The following is a 14,659-nucleotide window of genomic DNA, read 5'->3' as shown; positions in this document are numbered from 1 at the left end:
ACTCATTTTACTCATCTGTAAACCAAGGATATTAGCAACATACCACATAGGACCACTGTGAGGATTGAATTGATACAGATTGAGTTGATACAGCTAAAGATACTAAAAGACATGGAATCAACCCAAATGCCCATCAACAACAGACTGGATAAAGAAAATGTGGTACATATACACCATGGAATACTATGCAGCCATAAAAAGGAAAGAGATCATGTCCTTTGCAGGGACATGGATGAAGCTAGAAGCCATTATCCTCAGCAAACTAATGCAGGAACAAAAAACCAAAGACCGCACGTTCTCACTTATAAGTGGGAGCTGAACATTGAGAACACGTGGACACAGGGAGGAGAACAACACACAGTGGGGCCTGTCCGGGGTTGGGGTGGGGGTAGGGAGAGCATTACGAAAAATAGTTAATGCATGCTGGGCTTAATACATAGGTGAATGGGTTCATAGATGCAGCAAACCACTATAGCACACATTTACCTATGTAATAAACCTGCACATCCTGCACATGTACCCCAGAACTAAAAATAAAAATTAGCAGGAAAAAAAAGATACTGAAAGAGTACCTGGCCACCAGTACATCCGAGAGATGTTACCTGCTGTTACTAATTTACAAAAGAGTAAATCTGAATGTCAAATAGGATGTTCAGCCTTGCTATAAATCAGGGAAACAAATTAAAAGCAAAATGAGATACCATTTGTTACCCATAAAATTGGCAAAAAGTATCAGTTCTTAGCTTGAGTAGTGGTTACATGGGCATGCTAGTTTTGCAATAATTTACCAAAAAGTACATGTCTGACTGGAGGGCTTTTTTCTGTCTGCACTGTACTTCAATCCAAAAGTTTAAAGAATAAATAACAAAATACATACAGAAAAATCCTCTCCCTCCCTCTACCCTTCCCATAGGAATTGCTCTGTCAATATTAAATGTTAGCAAAGATGTAGAACATGAGAGCTTTTGTGGTTTGCTGGTGTTAGTATAAATTGGGGCAACCATTTTGGAGAGCAATTTGACAATACAAGAAAAGTTGAAAATGCACAACTAAGGTTTTACCTGGGCGGCCGGGCGCGGTGGCTCACGCTTGTAATCCCAGCACTTTGGGAGGCCGAGGCGGGTGGATCACGAGGTCAGGAGATGGAGACCATGGTGAAACCCCGTCTCTACTAAAAATACAAAAAAATTAGCCGGGCGTGGTGTTGGGCGCCTGTAGTCCCAGCTACTCGGAGAGGCTGAGGCAGGAGAATGGCGTGAACCCGGGAGGCGGAGCTTGCACTGAGCCGAGATTGCGCCACTGCACTCCAGCCTGGGTGACAGAGCGAGACTCCATCTCAAAAAAAAAAAAAAAAAAAAGGTTTTAGCTGAATAACAAAACATAGACTTGCGCTGCCCATTATTCTATAACCTTTTAAAAAAAAAAAAAAAAAAATTCCACTTAGCACTTTTTGTGGTGAGACATTAAAAATCTACTCTCTTAGCAACTTTGAAATATACATTGTAATTAACCATAGTCACCCTGCTGTGCAACAGATCTCACACACTTATTCCTGCTGTCTAACTGAAACTTTGTACCCTTTAACCATCTCCTTGTTTCTTCCTCCATCCCCCGAACATTCATTTCTGTTAAGAAACATATTTCTCTCAGTTCTAGAGACTGAGAAGTCAAAGATCAAAGTGAACATCTGGTGTCTGGTGACAGCCGTCTTTCTGCAAAGCAGACAGTCATCTTGTTTTGTTCCAGTGTGCTGGGGAGCAGAAAGAGAGGAAACAGGCTCTACAAGTCTCTTCTTATAATGGCATTAATCCCATTCATATGAGGGCTCCGCCTTCAAGACCTAATTACCTCCCAAAGGCCCCACCTCCTAAAACCATCACATTGGAGGTTATAGTTTCAACATTTTAAAATGGGAAAGGACACAAACATTCAGTCTATAACAGCGATCAAGTGGCACAGGAGCCTAGAGAAGGGAGCAGACCAGATCCTTGAAGGGCTTGATTTGGCATGCCAAGGAATTTGGCCTTCATCCTATAAGCAGTAGAAAAAATACATAGCATTATATCTCTGAACACAAACAGAGGTTCCATTCTCCAGGACACAAAGATATAGAAATGCTCAACATTTTGTCATTGTTGAGTAGGGATGGTATTTTTGATAGCAAATAACAAAGCTCGGAACCTGCCACAGCAACTGGAAAACTGGATTAGGATTACCAGAAAGAGGTTTGGAAGGACCACGTGGGCCTGGAACTACCCCCAAGTGTTAAATAAATAGATCAGTTTACTTCTCCTGAGGAAACATAATCTCCTAAGCTACAGGAGAAAACCTGAGGGCAAGGAGTGACCAGACTACCCCTCAGCTTACTACCTGAAATGAATTTGGTTGTGAATTCCAACACCCACCCCCTAGATTTGCACAGCAAAGATGAGGCTATGCCTGTGCAGTACACAAGGGTCAAGGAGGGACTCAGGTTTATTCATTTACTCCATCAGTCTTACGACATATATTTATCGAACACTTATTATGTGCGAGAAACTGAGACTCAAAAGTGGAGAGAAAAAAACACCTCAGATTTGTTTCCTCCTTTCTAGGAGCTTACAGCAAATTACTGTCTAGGTGTTCAACAAGGAAAAATGATTTAAGAGTGAAAAGTGTTGTGATATAATTACCCTGACTGAAAGTCAGGGCTCCGATAGGTAGTGAATTTTAAGCCAAGACCTGAAGGCTAAGAATGGCCTATTGCCTATCCCATTAGATTTTTTTAACTTTGCTAATTGATTTATAAAATTTTAAGAAAATATTTTCTGGATATCAATTGTTTGTTATAACTGAAAACACCTCTCAGACAGACACTTAACTTTTTTTTTTTTTTTTTGAGACGGAGTCTTGCTCTGTCCCCCAGGCCAGAGTGCAGTGGCGCGATCTCGGCTCACTGCAAGCTCCGCCTCCCGGGTTCACGCCATTCTCCTGCCTCAGCCTCCGGAGTAGCTGGGACTACAGGCGCCCGCCACCACCGCCGGCTAATTTTTTGTATTTTTAGTAGAGACGGGGTTTCACCATGTTAGCCAGGATGGTCTCAATCTCCTGACCTCGTGATCCGCCCGTCTTGGCCTCCCAAAGTGCTGGGATTACAGGCGTGAGCCACCGCGCCCGGCCAGACACTTAACTTTTACCTTTGTTAATGGTATTTTTTTCTTTTGACAATAAAAGTTGGAAGTTTTTCGTTGTTGCTGTTGTTGTTGTTGTTGTTGTTGTTGTTTGAGACAAGGTCTGGCTCTCTCCCCCAGGGTGGAGTGCAGTGGCATGATCCTGGCTCACTGCAACCTCTGCTTCCTGGGCTCACCTCAGCCCCCTGAGTAGCTGGGACCACTCGTGCACATCACCATGCACAGCTAATTTTTGTATTTTTAGTAGAGACAAGGTTTCACCACGTTGCCCAGGCTGGTCTCAAACTCCTGAGCTCAAGTAATCCACCTGCCTCAGCCTCCCAAAGTGCTGGGATTACAGGCCTGAGCCACTGCGCCCAGGCAAAGTTTGAAGTTTTTGATGTAACAAAATGTATCTCTTTTTTTATTTCATACTTTTGTTGTTTGTGTCTTGTTTGCCTAATATTTTGCCCTGAGATCATAAAGCTGTTCTCCTAATAGTTTTAAGTAGATTTTCTTATAATAGTTTTGAGGTTTTGCTTTTCACAGTTAGACCTTTAATCCGTTTGAAGTTTAACTTTTTTGGAAATTTAACTACTAAAAAAATGTGAATTAGACATTTCATTTTATTTTTTTCCATAAGGAAGGTGAATTTTGGCAATGCCATTTATTGAATTTACCCTTTTCCAACTGGTATATGGAAAGTTCCTATAAATATAATCTGTTCCCAGATCTAATTATCTATTCTGTGTCAATAGTACATTTTTATTTATATAACTTTTTAAAAATGTCTTTATATCTGATAGAGAAATCCCCACCTCCTGCTTCTGTTTTAGAATGTCTTGGCTAGAAGTTCTTAGAATCTGTTTGTTAAGTTCCACACAATAATGTTGGGATTTTGATTAGAACTGCATTAAATTCATAATTTAATTTATGGAGAATTCACATCTTTCTATCAAGCATTTGCTTCCATAAATATGCTAGATTTCTTCATTTCTTCAGCTGTTCTTTCATATCCTTGGTGATAGTTAATTTTATGTACCAATTTGTCTGGGCCACAGGATGCCCAGATATCTGATTAAACACTATTGCTGGGTGTGTCTATGAGGGTGTTTCCAGAAGAGGTTAGTACTCAAATTGGTGGACTGAGTAAAGATTATGGCCTTCCCCAATGTGGGTGAACATCATTCAATCCGTGGAAGGCCTAAATAGAACAAGAAGGTGGAGGAAGTTTGGATTATCCTCTCTCTGCTTGACTGCTTGAGCTGAAACATCAATTCCTGCCCTTGGCACTCCTGATTCTCAGGCCTTGAACTATGTCACTGGCTTTTCCTAGGTCTCCAGCTTGCAGACAGCAAACTGTGGGACTTCTCATTCCGTATAATTGCATGAGCCAATATCTTATAACAAGTCTCTTTCAGCCGGACACGGTAGCTCACGCCTGTAATCCCAGCACTTTGGAAAGCTGAGGTGGGTGGATCTCCTGAGGTCAGGAGTTCAAGACCAGCCTGGCCAAAATGATGAAACCCCATCTCTACTTAAAATACAAGAATTAGCCGAGCATCATGTCACATGCCTTTAATCCCAGCTTCTCTGGAGGCTGAGTCAGGAGAATCGCTAGAAACCACGAGGTGGAGGTTGCAGTGAGCCGAGATCATGCCACTGCCTTCCAGCTTGGGTGACAAAGCAAGACTCCATCCAAAAAAAAAAAAAAATCTTTCTAGATAGATAGATAGGTGTAGATATATAAGTATCCTTTTGCTTCTGTTTCTCTAGAGAACCCTGACTAATATATTCTCTAGTAAACTTAAATTTTCCTCCATAAAGGTTTTGCAATGGATGATATTTTCAAAAGCTAAAGTTCGAGAGTAGCAGAAAGTTTAGGTTTAAGGTAGAAATTAAAGTTATAACCCAGAAGTTTCCTCTGGATCAGCTTAATATAATTAAAACTATCATGAAGAAAATAAAATGGAAATTCATTTTAATGGACCACTCTGGAAGATAATGGGAATGTGTTCAGCATAATCTGTGTTGTAATATTTTAGTTTTTTTTTCACCCTTACAAGAAATCAAAAGAAAAGCTGTCCTAGTGTTTCTTGGAACATCTATCTAATATGCTAGAGTCATAGGAGTCTCCCAGGCATATTTGTTCAGGCCTAGACCTGGAGAAATATCCTCTTCAAACAGGACTACTAGCTGCCCTTAGGCTCACGAAGTATTGACGGCCTAAGAAGGTAATCACATTCGGCTGGATCCCAGAAAGTGAATGCATGCTTTCACCTCTAGCTGGAGTCCGTTGCTACTCCACAGATGTTCACTGCCCTTTTCTATCCCTTCCATTCCACATTTTTATACTGAAGCATAACTTATGCTAACACCTCATGCCCTGGATTACTTTAACAGAGAATAAAACGTAAGGTAAGGGAATTAAGCTATTAGAGTAAAATTGCAGGTGTGAGCCTGGCCACCGAGTCACCATTTTAGTGAGTTCAGACCACTCAAATTAAAACTGATCCATATCAATGACCTAAAGGAAGCCTTAGCAGGATAAGAGAAACCTAGGTGGGAGTGTGAAGATATGCCCCAACAATCACGATTTCTGTGTGGCAGGGGACAGTGAAATTGGGCCTATTCCAGAGTTCCTCAGAAATGTGAGTCACCTACATGAGACATGGCTCTCTGTTTGAAGAGCCTCTGAGAGCTGTCTTAGAATAAGGGAGTCAGCATATTCTTTTTCTAAAAGTGATCAAAGAATCAAATTTAAATGACCTTCCAGTTACCTTCTGAGGATGATCCAATACAAGTTAACATTTATAAGAACATTATGATATTTTCTAAACTTTGTAATCTCTATATGTTTGCCATTTGTGTTAAGGTATCATAATCCCCAGAGTACTCAACAGTAAAATCCCAAAAGTTTTAAAAGCCTGCAGGCTTCTTTTGAGGCCATCAAACGTAGGAGCGTTTCCCAACATAGCCTTAGAAAATGGGAACTGATGAGGAGATATGCATGTTCAATTCTTTAGTGTTGCAAGGGGAAAGGTGCGCTACGTGAAATCACTCTCTGTATGGAAAGTGTGATTTAATCTTCAAGAAGCCGAAACTACATCATATGTTTTCCAAGATAGCTTTTCTGCGTACAAACTCTCTCCTTTCGATCCCTGCCATTTTTGTTAGCTAGGAGTCTGTGCTTGGGCCAAATGGAAGTGATGATGATGCTACTATATAATGCTAATGCTTACATGATAACTTAGTTGTCTGTCGCTGCCATAACAAGTTACCACAAAACTAGCAGCTTAAAACAACATAGACTTATTACCTTGCAGTTCTGTGGGGTCAGAAATCCAGTGAGCTCAACTAGTTCCACACTCAGAGTCTTACAAGGACAAAATCAAGTTGTCCACCTGCCTGGAGCTTCCCTGGAAGGCTTAGGGGGAAAATCCACTTCCAAACTTATTCAGGCCCCTGTTTCCTCACTGCCTGCCAGCCAGTGTTGCCTTTAGCTCCTAGGGGACTCTCTCCAGTTCTCCTCCTCACACACAACAAGCAAGACTTTTGTCACCATTAAAAGTCTGAATATTAAACAGGTTCTTGAACTGGTGGCTCATATCTATCTGCTCGTTCAACTTTCCCACCTGTCTCATCCCCAGTAGCTTTTCCATAACTGCTCCCTTCACCATGAAGCTCCCTGAGTTTTCTCAGTTCAAACTTGGGCTTTTTTAGCATGTTTACTTTTCTAATGAAGACCTCATGGACAGGGTAACTAGACTGGCAAGGCTTTCCATGTCTTGCTAGTGCTGTCTAAAATCAATTTATTGATTGTCTCTTTTAAGACATCTGTCTGCACCTCTGGGATCATGATTTCCATCATCTTCTTCTGGATTTGTCAGACCTGTTGGTGCTGAGCATAATCATAATGCAAACCGATTGCTGGCTCAACACAGAACAAATGAAGCAAATAACCACAGGTAGCCTGAACATCAACATGAGCTTCAGTCATGAACTACCATGGAAAATATTTTGTCATGGATAAGATTCATGCCATGAAAGCTGGGCAGGTGGTTTTTGCCCTGAACATTCTCAGTAATTAGTTTGAATTTTCTAAATGCAGCTTCATCATTCTCCAACTCAGCAAGGCTTACCTCAATATCACAACCCTTGAGGCCAACAGATGCAGTTTTGGTTCCTCATATCCCTGGGACTAGTTCTACCAATATTTCTTACATTGAACATAGCTGGTGCTTTCACATTGTACCAATCTTCTTAGAAAATGTTATCAACCACTTTCTTCTTGGCTTCATTTTTGCTGCTTTTTGTAAAGCACTTATTCTTGCCAACCACCATCATGCTGCTCAGAGAGCCAAAAGGGGCCAGTCCTTGCAGATGGCCACATGGCCTCCTACATCTTAGGGCCGGCAGTGCTGACGCAAATGCTTCTCATGCTTGGAATCTGACTTCTCTTTCTGCTCTATCACTTTTGCTGCCAGCCAGCAAAAGTCTTCTGCTCTTAAGGGATCATGTAATTAGATTGTGCCACCTGGATGATCTAGGGTGATCTTCCCTGTCTTAAAACCTATGACTTTGATTATAACTGCAAAGTCCCTTTTGCTGTGTAACATAACACATTCACAGACTCTAGGCTTAGGATGTGGGTATCTTTGAGGGACCATTCTGTCTACTATGCATAGTGTGTCTCGCATTTGTGCCACATAATGTCCTGAGTGCTCTACATACAGCAATTGATTTAAACTTCACAAAAACCTTATGACTGGCACTTTGAATATCATAACCATCTTACAGATAGGGACCAAGGAAAAAAGCTTAAATAACTTGCCCAAGGTCATGCAATTTTTAACTAGCACTAGTGAGCTTCAAATGCAGAGGGACAGAGGGAGACCCTGTCTCAAAAAATAAATAAATAAATAATTAGCATACAGGCTTTTCCATCTATGTATAAACAGGACATAAAAATTCAGCCAGACATAGTATCTGTGCCCTTAAGAATGATGCATGATGGCCAGGTATGGTGGCTCACACTTGTAATCCCAGCACTTTGGGAGGCTAAGGCAAGCAGACTGCTTGAGCCCGGGATTTTGAGACCAACCTGGGCAACATGGCAAAACTCTATCTCTAGACAAAGTAGAAAAATTAGCCAGGCATGGTGGTGCTGGCCTGTAGTGCCAGCTACTCAGGAGGCTGAGGTGGGAGGATCACCTGAGCCTGGGGAGGTCAAGGCTGCAGTAGGTCATGATCAGGCCACTGCACTCCAGCCTAGGCAACAGAATGAGACCCTGCATCAAAAATTTTTTATAAATAGAGTGGTGCATGATTTTTTTATAGTCCCAACTTCAGAGACCAGCCTGGGAAACATAGAAAACAATTTTTTAAAAAATTAGCTGGGCATGGTGGCACATGCCTGTGGTCCTAGCTACTCAGGAGGCTGAGGTGGGAGGATTACTTGACCCCAGGAGGTTGAGTCTGTGGTGAGCCATGATCACATCATTGCACTCAGCCTAGTTGACACAGTGAAACCCCATCTCAAATAAAAAGAAAGAAAGAAAGAAGGAAAAGGAAAGAGAAAGAAAGAAAGAAAGAAAGAGAGAAAGAGAGAGAGAAAGAAAGAAAGAAAAGGAAGAAAGAAAGAAAGAAGAAAGAGAAAGAAAAAGAAAGAAAGAAGAAAGAAAGAAAGAAAGAAAGAAAGAAAGAAAGAAAGAAAGAAAGAAAGAAAGAAAGAAAAGAAAGGAAGGAAGGAAGGAAGGAAGGAAGGAAGGAAGGAAGGAAGGAAGGAAGGAAGGAAGGAGAGACGGAGGGAGGGAGGGAAGGAGGGCGGGAGGGACGGAAGGAAGGAAGGAAGGAAGGGAAGGCAAAAAAAAAGAAAATGAGGAATCTCGGTTCCAGGTGACATCACTGAGTCACTGAATCAGACCAACCCTGAAGCCTGCCCTACCACTTACATAAGATAATAAGTCTCCTTAGTCTGTTTTCTGCTACTATAACTGAGTACTACTGACTGGGTAATTTATTTAAAAAGAAGTTGGCCAAGCACAGTTGCTCATGCCTGTAATCTCAGTACTTTGGAAGGCTTGAGGTGGGAGGACTGCTTGAGCCCAGGAGTTTGAGACTAGCCTGACCAATGTGGTGAGACCCCATTTCTACAAAAAATCTTGTAAATAGTTGGGCACGGTGGCACACACCTGTGGTCCCAGCTACTCAAGAGCCTGAGATGGGAGAATCACTTGAGCCCAGAATGTTGAGGCTGCAGAGAGCCCCGTTCACAGCACTGCACTCTAGCCTGGATGACAGAACAAGACCCGGTCTAAATAAATAAATAAATAAGAAGTTTATTTAGCTCACAATTCTGGACAGTCCAAAGTCACAATTCTGGACAGTCCAAAAGCACAGCACCAGCATCTGGTGAGGGCCTTCTTGCTGCATCATAAAATGGCGGAAGACATCACATGGCAAGAGGGAAAGTCCATGCATGTCAAATCAGATCTCTCTTCCTCTTACAAAGCCACCAGTCTCATCATGGGGGTCTTAACCTGACATCCTTATTTAATTCTACACTCCTCCCAAAAGGCTTACCTCCAATCAACCTATGAATTCTGAGATTAAGTTTCCAACACATGAAATTTGGCAGACACATTCAAATCGTAGCATTAGTTAAGTCCATTTGAGTTGGGGTTTGTGTTACTTACAACTGAACACATCCTAATACAGAAAGGAAAGGGTATTCGTTCTAGGTAAGAAGAGCAATGAGAGTAAAGATAGAGAGTAATGAAACAGCATGACCCCTAGAGGAGCTGTGGATGATTCAGTATCTGAAGCACAGACAAGGAGGAAGGCACTGCAAGGAATGAGGCTGAAGTTGCAGGCAGAAGTCAGTATATGGAGCTAAACATGCTAAATCACACTGATTTTATTCTATAGGGAGTGGGGGAAGATGGGAATTTAGAAGGTAGGGCTTCAATGCAATGACTTGCTTCAATTTTTATTTATTTATTTATTTATTTATTTATTTATTTTTTTTTTTTTGAGATGGAGTCTCGCTCTGTCGCCCAGGCTGGAGTGCAGTGGCGCAATCTCGGCTCACTGCAAGCTCCGCCTCCCGGGTTCACGCCATTCTCCTGCCTCAGCCTCTCCAAGTAGCTGGGACTACAGGCGCCCGCCACCACGCCCGGCTAATTTTTTTGTATTTTTAGTAGAGACGGGGTTTCACTGTGGTCTCGATCTCCTGACCTCGTGATCCGCCCGCCTCGGCCTCCCAACGTGCTGGGATTACAAGCGTGAGCCACCGTGCCCGGCCTCAATTTTTATTTTAGACAGGTCACTAAAGGATTAGAAATGAGTGAGAAGTGACTGAGATATGGGTTAGATCAGCAAAGAAATTGTGAAAATCTAAAAGACATTGAGAGTAGGAATAAAAAACGGGACAAATATAAGAGACAGAGATTTCAGGAGGCTAAATCCACATGGCGAAGTCATGTATCGAAAATAAGGAGTAGAGTAGAGGAGGAGTCAGGGCTCATGCCCACCTTCCTAGCTTGGGTTCCTGGCAGTCTGTGGCACCACTTGCTGAAATAGGGACTACAGATGGAGTTCCATTTTTGACATGTGGAGTTTCAGGGGCCGTGGGATGTGCAAGGGTTGCTTGGCAGGTACAATAATGTCTCACATGGTGCTGTTAAACTTTTAAAATCAATTGCCAACATTTTATGATTAAATTTTCACATAAAAATCTAATTTACCCCATCTTTTGAAAAATCAGAAGATCTGATAGCATTGGTTCAATATTCCCACATGGTAAATGTAAACTCTGTGTGTGTTCTTCTATTCACCACATTCATACCCCTCCTTACTATCCAGCTATTATCCATCCTACTCTATCTGGTCTCCTTAGATCTGAATTTGCAGTCCCTCTAATGTATGCAATTGATGTGCTGGAATTAAGCATCATCCCCTGAATCAAGTTCCCATCACTCACATATACCTTACTTCCTAGGTGCATTTCTAGAAGCATGTGGAGCTCCTGCCACTAGCCTACCAACACCAAAATCTCTGGTCACCATGCCACCAACAGGCCACAGTTCCCTTCTTCTATAGTTGGGCTTGCTGCTACAACTCTGTCCCAAAAGGAGTCTCCAGTTTCCTATAATATCTGATGCCTATAATATCTGAGCCTTAATCTAGTATTTTTCTCTTCCTTTGTCTATTTTTCCTCTTCCTACTTCCAATAAAAGAAGAGTAGGTTTATATTAGATGAGGAAAGGAAGAGTCAGAAACAGACCAGCCTAGACAAAGCCAACGGGCTAAACTGGGGGAAGCTAAAGGTTACAGCCCTTCTTCCAAGTATCTGCGTGCACACAGGGTTGCCTGGCACCCTAAATGAAACTGTGACGGAGGCAGTTATGTCACACTTCTACTTTCTTTTCTTAGCCCCTGTTGTCTAGCACTCCCACCAGCCCCTGTGGGCCTCCCACATGCACACTCATGGCACGTGCTGACATACACAGTCCCCTTCTACTGGCAAAAACCTTCCATCCACCAAAACCTCCTTCCCTTCTCCAAAATAACCTCTTCTCTCATGAACAATATTGCCAAGTATTTTTCTTTTTCTTTTATTTTTCCTTTCTTTCTTCTTGTTTTACACCTTCAGCTGCACTAAACATCTGTAGGAATAAATTTTACTTACACAGCTGCACTAAACATGTATAGGAATAAATTTTACTCATACAGGAGTTGAACTTGAAACTTCAATAATTTGAATTAAGGAGTAAAATTGAACCCCACTGTCTTAGTATGTATGAACTGCTATAATAGGATACCATAGACTGGGCAGCTCAAGCAACAAATATTTATTTCTCCCAATTCTGGAGCTAGGAAATCCAAGATCAAGGCACCAGCAAATTCGGTGTCTGTTGAAGGCCGACTACCTCGTTCATACACAGCCAACTTTTCACTATGTCCTCACATGTTGGAAAGGGAAGGGCACTCTCTGAGGTCTCTTTTATAAGGCACTAATCCCATTCATAAAGGCTCCACCCTCACGACTTCATTACCTCCCCCAAGACCCCGCCACCTAATACCATCACAGTGGGGATTAGGATTGCAACGCAGGAATTTTGGGGAAGCCACAAAAATGAATTTGAGGGTACATTCAGTCCATGGTACCTGCTAAAAATTTCAGCATCATGAGAGAGAAGCATGAATTACTAAGATAATTACTAAGAAGTACATGTGGATTGGAGAACCTACCTACAGTCAAATGCATTTCTGAGCAGTCACTGGACAATTTAAGAAGCTACTCTCAGTCTTTTATCTTATGCCCAAGTTACACCAAGAGCAAAACAACTGAATTCTCGAGCACTAATCCTTGGTTATGTGCACACCAAAGCCTGGTGTGTACTTTTTGCCTGAAAGCATGTTGTTCTCATTAGCAGTTATATCCAGATCAGGCTGGCTCATGAACACTAAGGAAACAGAAGCTCTTCACTTCCCTTGCTTTGAATTACTGCTTCCTCTCTTGGCTCTGAGAATTATAAATGAATCTTATACAGGAGAATGTGTCTTCTGCCCATTGGCCACATTCGTGCTTATGTTTAGAACAACCCCATCTTCTTTCCTCTATTACTAATAGTATCTCATGGGTCTTAGATAATTTTTTTTTTTTTTTTTTTGAGACAGAGTCTCACTCTGTCGCTCAGGCTGGAGTGCAGTGGCACGATCTCAGCTCACTGAAACCTCCACCTCCTGGGTTCAAGCGATTCTCCTGCGTCAGCCTCCTGAGTAGCTGGGATTACAGGTGCGTGCCACCACGCCTGGCTAATTTTTGTATTTTTAGTACAGACAGGGCTTCACCATGTTGGTCAGGCTGGTCTCAAACTCCTGACCTCGTGATCCACCCGCCTCGGCCTCCCAAAGTACTGGGATTACAGGCATGAGCCCTCGTGCCCAGCCGAGTCTTAGATAACGTTTAAAAGAGCATTGCTAACAGGATTGGTGGTGGTAATTATGTTTTGGTGATGGTAATAGTGCTATAATTTCACTTAATTAGCAACAATATGAAAACAACGTTAAAGAAGAAAGTTAAAATAACAATAATAAAATTGAAAGCCCACCACTTTCACATACTATTTCCATTTTTCATATGGCTTCATTAACAGTGTCCATATTAAATATATTATTTTATATTCTTATTATTACAATATGATAATGATAAGCAAAACATCTGTACCTGGTGACGGATGGTGGAGTGGGCGGGTGGGTATGTGTTATGGGTGAAGTGGCCATCATTCACACCAAGTCTTTTTTTTAAATATTTTAATTCATACTTGATTTATTTTAACTTTTTTTTTTAATTGAGATAGAGTCTCGCTCTGTTACCTAGGCTGAAGTACAGTGGTGCTATCTCAGCTCACTGCAACCTCTGCCTCACCTGTTCAAGCAATTCTTGTGCCTCAGCTTCCTGAGTAGCCGGGATTACAGGTGCCCATCACCATGCCCACCTAATTTTTGTATTTTTAGTAGAGATGGGGTTTCACCATGTTGGCCAGGCTGGTCTCCAGCTCCTGACCTCAGGTGATCCATCTGCCTCAGCCTCCCAAAGTGCTGGCATTACAGGCGTGAACCACTATGCCCGGTCATACTTAATTATTTAATTGCACTTATTTATTTATTTATTTAAAAGATAGAGTCTTGCTCAGTTGCCCAGGCTGGAGTTCAGTGGTGCAATCATAACTCACTGCAGTCTCAAATTCCTGGGCTCAAGCCATCCTCCTGCCTCAGCCAACAGAGTAGCTGGGACTACAGATGCACACCACGATGCCGGGCTCCACCAAGTCTAAATTAAACTTATTAATTGATCAATACAATATTAATCTCTATTGACAGCTGCAACTCATGGATATTCCATTAATTAGCAACCTAAAATACCATCCTTCTAGATTCTAAACAGAGATTATAACATTTAACTCTTTGCTTCCCAACTCTCATGGAAGGCTAAGGTTTGAGAAACAGCACTCTTGTAGAATCGCATGAATGCCCTAATTCAAGTATCTATTTCACTCCTCAGCAAGCAAGTCCCTGGGTGTGCTGTCTAACTTGGCCCTTTTTGTTTGTTTGCTTTTTTCTTTTCGCACTTTTTTTCCTTTTGCCCTTATTTTTTGACGAAATCAGCCACATCAACCTCTTCATGTACCTCAGGTGATGTTACCAGAATTGACATGCTATCATGTCTAATCTCAAAATGAGAAGTATAAATAAAGACGTGAAAATGTGTATCACCTGAAAACTCAGCAAAGAAATGTAAGCAACAGTGAGATGACGATGTTTGTTTACTGGATTAGCAGTGATTTCTTTTTAATTGATAATGAATACATTGCTAGGCAATCACAAGTGGTGTGGTCTGGCTGGAGTGTCAAGCATGACAGGGATAGCAAGAGGGAGGGACCTGATCCATTCACTCATGTATTCAACAAATATTTATTAAGATCCTACTGTGTACCAGGCAC

The 14,659-nt window shown here is 41.8% G+C and overlaps 1 protein-coding gene across 1 annotated transcript in view; it reads right to left on the bottom strand.

The window, feature by feature from the left end:
• LY96 (lymphocyte antigen 96) overlaps positions 1-14,659 on the bottom strand; it is a 121,102-nt gene that overhangs the window by 37,695 nt on the left and 68,748 nt on the right. The gene's annotated exons all lie outside the window — the stretch shown is intronic.

This window comes from Symphalangus syndactylus, chromosome 7 (genome assembly GCF_028878055.3).
Source record: "Symphalangus syndactylus isolate Jambi chromosome 7, NHGRI_mSymSyn1-v2.1_pri, whole genome shotgun sequence".
Lineage (NCBI taxonomy): Eukaryota > Metazoa > Chordata > Mammalia > Primates > Hylobatidae > Symphalangus > Symphalangus syndactylus.
Note: the sequence above shows the minus strand (reverse complement) of the source record. Positions and strands in the feature narration are given on the sequence as shown.